Consider the following 9,662-nt stretch of genomic DNA (forward strand, 5'->3'; position numbering starts at 1 on the left):
GGCTGGACACGAGTGAGTCGGAGTTATGAAACTTGCTTTATCTTGTGCCAGTCCGATGGAAGGGTTTGGGTTTGGCAAATACCTGCAAACTGTTGCCTGCCGTCACCTTTAGTGCAAACAGTGACGCACGGAAGAGGTAGTGTAGCAGTATGGGGGAGTTTTTCGTGGTTAGTGTATGCTACCCCTATTACGCTTATTTGATGCCTACAGTGGAGGAGCAGTAGTTTGTATCAGCATGACAGTAAACTCTGTCATAAAGCAGTATGTGTGAGGCTGTGCTTTTTAGACCATAACATTTCTACGGCCTGTCCAACGTCTTGACACGAAACCAAACAAACACGTTTGGGCTGGGTTCGGGTTCCCGGGTTCGATTCCCGGCGGGGTCAGGGATTTTCTCTGCCTCGTGATGACTGGGTGTTGAGTGCTGTCCTTAGGTTAGTTAGGTTTAAGTAGTTCTAAGTTCTAGGGGACTGATGACCATAGATGTTAAGTCCCAGAGTGCTCAGAGCCATTTGAACCATTTGGGCTGGGTTAGAACGTCGACTTCGCCCCGCACTCTAGCGTTCAAAATCACTGCCTTCTCCGGTTTCAGCTCTTGAGGAAGAATGGGCTGCTATTCCTCCACAGACATTCACACATCTCATTGACAGTATCGTCAAATGAATTCAGGGCGTCGTAAAAGCGATGTGTGGACACAGTCCATATTAATGTCCACTTAGAGCTGTCCGGATACTTTTGATCAGATAGCGTATGTGGCTCAGCGAATTATGAGCAGAGCCACGAATGGATGTCTAGCCGCTGCTGGGAGAAGTAAGTTTCTGCGTCGTACCTTCAGAAACCGAACACGTTTGCCTGTGTGGCGTGTTAGCACCCATGATTCAGCAGTCCCACAGCAAAAGCTCTGCGTCACCAGCCCGCTAAGCGTCGTGAAAGGCAGAGACCTCGCTTCTTCTGTTTACATGACTGTTGGCATCACCTCAACCACACGTAGAGTGTGGTAAGGAGACTATTTTTAGGTTGGGTTTAACTACGACTATTGTGAATACCACTTGAATACACTAAGAAGTACTTCAAAACAGAATTTCTTTTTTAAAAAAATCCGGAATATGAGTTGTTACTAGTATGTCAAAACTATTGGTTTTTATTTACGATTTCGTCTGTAGCATATGGCACTAACTGTGAGGGTAAAGGACATTTTCTCACACGTTTTACAGTGTGATAAATTAAAAAAGTACGTTACGTTTAACTATCTACACTAGCTTTCATAGATCATGGAAGAAACATTACACTTTTTAATTTACACATTTAATCACTTTTTTCATTACACACAACGATCTCGAATACGAATCACTTTATATTATTTCCATTTATGACAAAGAAGCATGTTGTTACGCTATTGAAATGATTTTTTACACATAGTGCAGTGTATTAAGCATCAATACGGGAATGGTTTTGGTTCATTTATTTTCTTTTTCCTCCTATGCGTAATTTGTTGTTAATGCTATAGATTATTACAAATTAACATTATGTTCTCAGAATTGCAGTGTTTGCAAATCTAATGTTCGTAGAAATTGGCACAGAAGACAGAAACTCATTCTATACAGCAAAGACACTGAAATCACTTTGTTGGTGCCCTAGGTTTCGAGTAGGGTTGAGGACACTCAGTGCAGAACCACCTTACTTTTTCGTTAGAATCATCTCTTCTCGCACATGTTTATTATATTTCTGTACCTTTATGCTCAGTTTCTACCTTGCACATAGAAACAGGTGTCTTTTTCACAGTTGCACCTGTCTCTGTTTCGGCGTTAAGAAGAACGCCCTTGCTGGCGCATCAGCCCAAGCAGTACTCTTCATTTGCTTCCATTTATTCATCACCTCACACTTGCCAGATTTGGGAACTAGCAAATATATTGTGGGCTAACACGAATTTGTGGTTTGTACGTGGAAGGATCTGCTTCTGTAGAACGACTCCTGCACGTACATCTATCTTTAACAATGCTCTTCCTGCGACGGATCGTCAGTCGTGACCGACAGCAAAATGTCCCCACGACCATCACTGATGGCCAGATGGGAGTCACCATGAATGAAAACGAAGGACGCACTGCGGAAGAAATATATGGCTCAAATGGCTCTGAGCACTATGGGACTTAACATCTTAGGTCATCAGTTCCCTAGAACTTAGAACTTCTTAAACCTAACTAACTTAAGGACATCACACACATCCATGCCCGAGGCAGGATTCGAACCTGCGACCGTAGCAGTCCCGCGGTTCCGAACTGCAGCGCCTAGATCCGCACGGCCACCGCGGCCGGCGAAGAAATATAATAAATGGTTGTAAGTTTACGTGTCTACTCTACAAACCACTATGGCGGAGGAATATTATCGCGTTACTTCCTACTTCTAGTCGCTTATTGAGCGAAAGAATAATGACATTCTTTATGATTCAGCGAATGCCCTAATCTCTGACATTCTTCTCGAATACAGGTTCTCTAAATTTACTCAACAGGATTTTGCGAGAATTGTTTCGTCTTTGTTCCAAGAATGCCTACGCGCTCTATCTTCCAGAACTGACTAAGCGCTACGGCCTCCACAGTTTTGAGTGGTCAGTACTGTTGAATGCCAGGGGAGGGGCTCGGTTACGATTCCCGGCCGGATCGGATATTTTCTCCCATTGGGTATTGGCTGTCGTGTCGTCCTCGTCATCATTCCATCAGTATCGACACGCAAGTCGCCACAGTAGCAGAAAATAAACACGCCTAACCGCATTCCATGAGGACTATTGATACGCTTTCAAATGGGATATACCGACCTATTAAGATCCTAGCAACGCGTCTTTGTAGTCGTTCGATGTCTTGTAATGTATCAGTTCCTGGTCCCCACGTGCGCTATTGCAGTCGCCGCAGCCAGTTTCCACTTCCGGGGAAGGGGTTCATGTTCGGCATGAAGGTGATGGGCTGGTGTTTCCCTTATCCTTCTAAATAAATGGCGATCACAATTTACTAGGATGAATTTAAGTTGGAGTAAACTTCCATTGATAGCTTATGTTTTGAGAGACCCATTACAGAGAAAGTTATCAGAGTCCTGATGGTCAATGAAAATGTATGGAAGGCCTGTGTCCCAGCAGGAATGGTCAGTATTCAGAGATGTTATAGGAACGATCATTCGAAGCAAAAAAGTCTAGCATACATGGGTTCTAAAATGTTTACCTTAAGAGCTATAAGCATTTCTTCAAAAATGGTTCAAATGGCTCTGAGCACTATGGGACTCAACTTCTGAGGTCATTAGTCCCCTAGAACTTAGAACTAGTTAAACCTAACTAACCTAAGGACATCACACACATCCATGCCCGAGGCAGGATTCGAACCTGCGACCGTAGCGGTCTCGCGGTTCCAGACTGCAGCGCCTAGAACCGCACGGCCACTTTGGCCGGCAGCATTTCTTTATCTTCGCTACTGTGAATCATGTCTCTTCTACTAAACAAGCGCCCATAGCTCTTGACGTATTCATCTTAGTGTCCATGTTTATTGGACAGTTTTTTCTTCTTCTGGTCCGTACTACCTCGTCAAAATAACGTAGATGAACAGGTGGTGATAGCTCTTGAGCTACGCATTTCAGAGCCGACGTTTACTAGGGTTTTTTTCTTCCGATGATCGATCGTTCTTGTCATGTCTTTGAATATTGAGCATTCCTCCTGAGACACCCTGTATAATTTCGTGGAGCGGTTGTGAGCTGCCGGCCAGAGTGGCCGAGCGGTTCTAGGCGCTACAGTCTGGAACCGAGCGACCGCTACGGTCGCAGGTTCTAATCCTGCCTCGGGCATGGGTGTGTGTGATGTCCTTAGTTTAGTTAGGTTTAATTAGTTCTAAGTTGTAGACGACTGATGACGTCAGAAGTTAAGTCGCATAGTGCTCAGAGCCATTTGGTTGGGAGCTCGCGAAATCGAAGAGTCGGCCGGCAGCTCTAAAATGGCTCTGAGCACTATGCGACTTAACTTCTGACGTCATCAGTCGTCTACAACTTAGAACTAATTAAACCTAACTAACCTAAGGACATCACACACATCCATGCCCGAGGCAGGATTCGAACCTGCGACCGTAGCAGTCTCGCGGTTCCAGACTAAAGCGCCTAGAACCGCTCGGCCACCGTGCCGTCAGCTTTCTTAGGGTGTACTGGTCTACGCTCTGGGGCAGAGGTGAAGTTTTTTTAGTAATGCATCTCTGAAGATAGGAGTATACGGCCCTTCGTGATCTGCCAAGCTACTCAGTGCAGTACGGAAGACTGTGAAGAATTCGAAGTGCAATCTCGTGAGAGGGCGTGGCTCCCTCCTGTTTTTCTGGACGAGTGGTGCGGATTAGTGACCATGGACGTGTTACGCAAAGAGAGACCTCAGAGGAGAACGTGAAGGCATTAGTTAAGCGCAGGTCGCATTACGTAAAAGTGAAGGACTTGGCTGGGGTTAGTTCGAGCCGATGAATTTCACAGGAGGACATAATGCAGAGTATTAGTAGACAGTATGCTCCTTCATATTTTATTTTTGTGTATAAGCTTCATTCAGCTTTGTTAATTTCATCAGTATAACTGCAAACAATCGCATTTCTTTATATTTTACACAATATGTAATTTATAGTTTTTTACATTGAATGCTGTACTGACGTTGTGACGTTCTAAACTACTGCTGCTGTTTGTAGTTCTTAGATGCAATATTTTTTCAGTAACGTCTTAAAATTGTTCAACATCTGGATGTTGCATGCATATAGTAATACATTTTTATTATTTTGACTATGGTCAATATTTCACAGCTAGTTGTTTGCTCAAAGATACTCGTATCTATGTTATTGCAGGTCACGTATCTATGGAACTGTTATTGATGTCTATAAATTTTGTTCTTGGTTATTTGTAATCTCTGCTGTTTTTGCTGTGTGCTTGAAATCGGTTTGTTCATTTGGTATTTCTTTGAGTAAACAGCTAGCTGTCTGTTTCCACAACTGTCAGAATAATAAAACACGTGTTAGAATAAACGTGCAACATCAAATCATCGAACAACATTAAAATGTTACTGAAAAAATATTAGATCTAACAACTACGGACAGCAGCAATAGTTTACTAAATGTTGACATCGTTTACATTTATAAATTACTTTTTATGTAAAACATAAATAAATGCGACTGTTTGCAAATGTACTGATGAAGGCAATAAAGCCGAAAAAAGCTGATCTACGAAAATAAAATATGCAGCAAGCATACTGCCTAAAATGCTGCAGTTCCCACATTAAAGAAAATAATGCAAGTATATTTAATTTGTTTCAGTGCAAATTTCAGAGTGACGTTTTTGTGTGACTCTCTCCCTAAAGACTTTCGAGTGTCTTGCTGTTATATTGTAGTGATTATCGGTGAAAATAGCTAGTGGTCAGTTGGAGGCGGTGTATGAAATATTGTAGAGCTCACATACTGTAGTCCAGTCGTCGGATCTCGGAATATTTGTGAGAGTAGTCGGATTACTACAGGACTTTTGAATGATGTCTTTGGAATTGTGAGAAGTTTAACCCTCCCGGGTAGCAGTGCGTGTTAAAGCACAGCTTCCCGGACGGGGACTTCGGCCCGTCCGGCGAATTAACGGCGAGAGCCCGTGTGCCGGCCAGCCTGGATGTGGTTTTTAGTCTGTTTCCCACATCCGACTACGTGAATAGCGGGCTGATAAAAAACTTCCGCCTCAGATACACGATTCGCTTTTAGAAAACTATCGCACACAGACAGTTGCGGTATGGGTACGTGCGTGCAACCCCTTAAGGTGACTTGCCAGTGAACGGCTGGAAAAGCAGTAACAATTTTCATAAAAGTTTATGAGGATCTAACTACATAATGTGAACTATGAACGCAAAGAAATTTTAGGACAATGAAGGTGTTTTGAGCATGAAGGTTTTGGTATAAGAATAATCAGATTAGCTTCGATATAAACTATTATTGTCGGTCAGTAATTTAAAATTTTTCCTGTCAGTTACGTTTGCAGTCTTATTAACTACTTTTCTTAGATGCTCAAAACTTTGTGCACACATTTATGACATTGTTATCTAAAGAGTAGACTACAATCAAATGATTTCAATTAATAGTTTTTATACTATAAAACACAAATTAGACAATCAGAATTAGGGTAATATTTTATAATTAATAAGGGTGTATTTTGATTGCCTCAAGTGCCCGGCTTTCTTGCTTGCTCACTATGGCTCCGCTGTGCTGAGATTGCTAGCTGTCCCATTATAGCGGGACAAGTCTAAACAAGTGACAGTGAGAGAATCGCATAAATTAGACACATCGCGATCGCATAATTTACCCTAACTGCTAGATGCCTTCACTTACAAGCTTCAAACTTCGACACCGCCAAGCGACCACCGACCATAGTACGTGATATCAATTTAAATATGAAACACGCTTACTTTCCCAGGGAGAAACGCTCTCAAAGACGGAAAATCAAATCGACAAACGGATTAAAGGAACTCAGAGAAAAGCTGTTTATTCGTCTTATGTAATTACAAATTAAACACTTTCCGTTACTTTCCTTCAGTTGTAGTTGTACTGTGAACCTTGTTTCTTTCCGCGTCTTACGCTTTTAGGTCAACGCAAATAATAATGATGCCATTTGATATCCGACCGCAGCGGAAACACGGTCGTTGCCACATACCGACATATATTTAAATTTGTTTTTAAAGATGTTCCCGATGACCGAATCGATTCATTTAACTACAGTTTTGTTCACAAACCTCTAAATGTTGATTTAAGATGGAAAAAAATACGATTTTTTTGAAGTAGATTCACTAGGAAGTGACCTCACGCTAGCCGTGGCAACTCTGTGAATAACTATGCCGACACTGCGCCGATGCGCGATCAACGCACAAGGAAACGAAAACGAAGAAGATGAAAAATTGTGGGAAGTTAGCCCTGTCTAGCTGATCAAAGCGAGGCTTACGACCCTCGCTTAGAATTGTCAGTGGTGGAGCAGAGCAGAGAATTAATCCGGCTCGGCCAATAAACGCTTCCGATTACATTGGCGGAGCGGTACGCCTCGTAATTTGTCTCGCGAGCCGCCAATCGTTGAATAATGCGTCCATCCTGGCGGCATCCTCGAGTGCGGCTCCGCGTGACGCCAGGGAAACTCCGAAGCAAGAACGACAAGAACTTACTTTTTATTATTTTTTTAATTTCGTTTTAGAGAGAGCCCATTTCGCCAGATACAAATACGTAATTATGTAAACGTAGCAATTTATAGTGAGGCATCACTTGAAAATAGCATAATAGGGCGAATTCGCGATCGTTGTGAATAAATACATTTAACTGAATTTTCCGTCTTGCTTGGCAGAACATGATAACATTACTAAACAGAAAACACTTCCAAATGCTCAGCAAAATTACATTTATGTAGTCATAAACCGGCTTTCGGCTTCTTAGGCCATCGTCAGGTGACAACTGAGTATCGCAATCATAGATAAAATGACGCGCGATTTACACACGTATTATTTATGTAGGATATACAAATGGTATTGTATTACTTTTTTTTGCCGCAAGGAAAGGCTTACATCAAAAAAGGAAAAAAAGTTTTTATGAGGAGATAGCTACGTTTAACAGCTGTCGATAAATAAAGTTGAATTTACGATTTCAATCTAGTATTTGTAACTGTCTTAGTTTAGCAGAGGGGAAAGGGGAGATTGAGGTTGAACATTTAATACTGACCTGGATTCTGTGTCATATGTGTGTTGATTTACAGCTGCGTCATCTTACTCCTTTTCTGAACGGAATTATCGTGAGGTTTTCTGTTAAAAGGTGATCGGCAAAGGCTGAACATGTCTTTCTTAATCTGCAGACATTGTAATGATCACATAATCTAATTGCCATATCTCTGCCTGAGTGACCAATATATCATTTCCCACAATGTTTGCATGTGATTTTATACACACCACTCTGCGTCAACACACCACTCTGCGTCAAGGGTTACTGTTGAATGAAAAGTTTGGTATGCAGTTGGTATTACAAAATGCAGGTGCAGCTGCTAACTTTAACTTTTTTTGCAAGGTTATCTGAAATTTTGTTGCCGGCCGGTGTGGTCGAGCGGTTCTAGGCGTTACAGTCTGGAAACGCGCGACCGCTACGGTCGCAGGTTCGAGTCCTGCCTCGGGCTTGGATGTGTGTGATGTGCTTAGTTAGGTTGAAGTAGTTCTAAGTTCTACGGGACTGATGACCTCAGAAGTTAAGTCCCATTGTGCTCAGAGCCATTTTTTGCAATTTTGTCGCCCTAAGGAAAGATGCAACAGTTTTTATGACTACTGACCAGTGTCTGTTACCCAGCGTATGGAAGTGGTGAAATTGAAAAAAAAAATTACAATCCAGGCGTGCAAAGTTGTCCTTATGACATTGCCCGATCACGTTAATGTGACCACCGCCTATATTTGACATCAACGTGCAGTAATCACTTACAGGTGGCAGGTGGAAGCACTAGCAGTGGACAGTGGAGCGTGTCAGAGGGACTCAGAAAACACTGCAGTCCCTGTACTGCGGAAACAGCGATTTATCTGATGTCCAAAAGGATATGACCATTGGATTTCGGGACAACGGTTGATGTATTTCCAAAATGGCTAATTTTCTAAACTGCTCGCGTGTCACCGTGTTTAAAATATCGTCCATGGCAAAATGGCGCTATCCAAAACAGGCACCAAGTCAGCTGTGGTGGCTGTCCGAAAGAACAGACACCATATCCATATAAGAATATAGTTCTGGCAGTACCGGCCATAACCTTCTTCTTCTGTGCGGATGCACACATATTCCCCGAACTCTAACGGGACTTGGTAAGAATGTCTTCCACGAGTAATGAGTGTGCTGGGGTGGGACACTACGAATGTTGTGTGTGGACATACAAGGAGAGAATGTGGGTCTCGCGGGAGGCGTGCGTGAGATAGTCTCTGCAGTCGCTCTATCCTCAGTGCCCTCGGTGGCTCAGATGGATAGAGCGTCTGCCATGTAAGCAGGAGATCCCGGGTTCGAGTCCCGGTTGGGGCACACATTTTCAGCTGTCCCCGATGATATATATCAACGCCCGTCAGCAGCTGAAGGTATTAATTCTAGGCAACTGCAGGTCATCAACATGTCCGAAAGAACAGACACCATATCCACATAAGTATGTAGATGACAGGGGTGAACGACGGCTGCGGACCTGTGTACGGTCGAATAGATGTATAACTGTTGAGCAACTGACCACCCAGGTGAACCAAGGGGCTACCAAAAGTGTTCCCTCAACAACAGTTGAGCGGACGCTGCTGCCTAGGAGCCTCCGAGCAGGTGCCTCGTTCGTGCAGCCATGCTGACTACTGTTCATCGACGACGAGGGCTAGAATTTGCATGCCACTACCTCAACAGGATATCCACTGAGTGGCCTTTTCAAATGAACCACGTTTCTTGCTCCATCGGACAGTCGACCGGTGATGCGTACGGAGCGAAACGTCTACAAGGAAACGCCCTCCATGCGTTACGGTGTGGGGAATGTTTCCGTAGCATCCCCTGATCAATCTCGTCGTTGTGCCCAATGGGCCATCACAAGTATGGATCTATCCTCAGGCACAAGCTCTACCCCAAGGTGCAATTTGTTTCGCCTCGGTACGATGACAGTAGATCAGTGCAACG

General features: G+C 43.3%; 1 non-coding gene across 1 annotated transcript; it reads left to right on the forward strand.

Moving 5' to 3' along the window:
- The first annotated feature begins 8,966 nt into the window (after positions 1 to 8,966).
- On the forward strand, positions 8,967 to 9,041 carry Trnat-ugu (transfer RNA threonine (anticodon UGU)). The gene has a single exon. It is a non-coding gene; the product is annotated as a tRNA-Thr (tRNA).
- Positions 9,042 to 9,662: the final 621 nt, after the last annotated feature.

This window comes from Schistocerca cancellata, chromosome 2, assembly GCF_023864275.1.
Source record: "Schistocerca cancellata isolate TAMUIC-IGC-003103 chromosome 2, iqSchCanc2.1, whole genome shotgun sequence".
NCBI classification, from domain to species: Eukaryota; Metazoa; Arthropoda; class Insecta; order Orthoptera; family Acrididae; genus Schistocerca; species Schistocerca cancellata.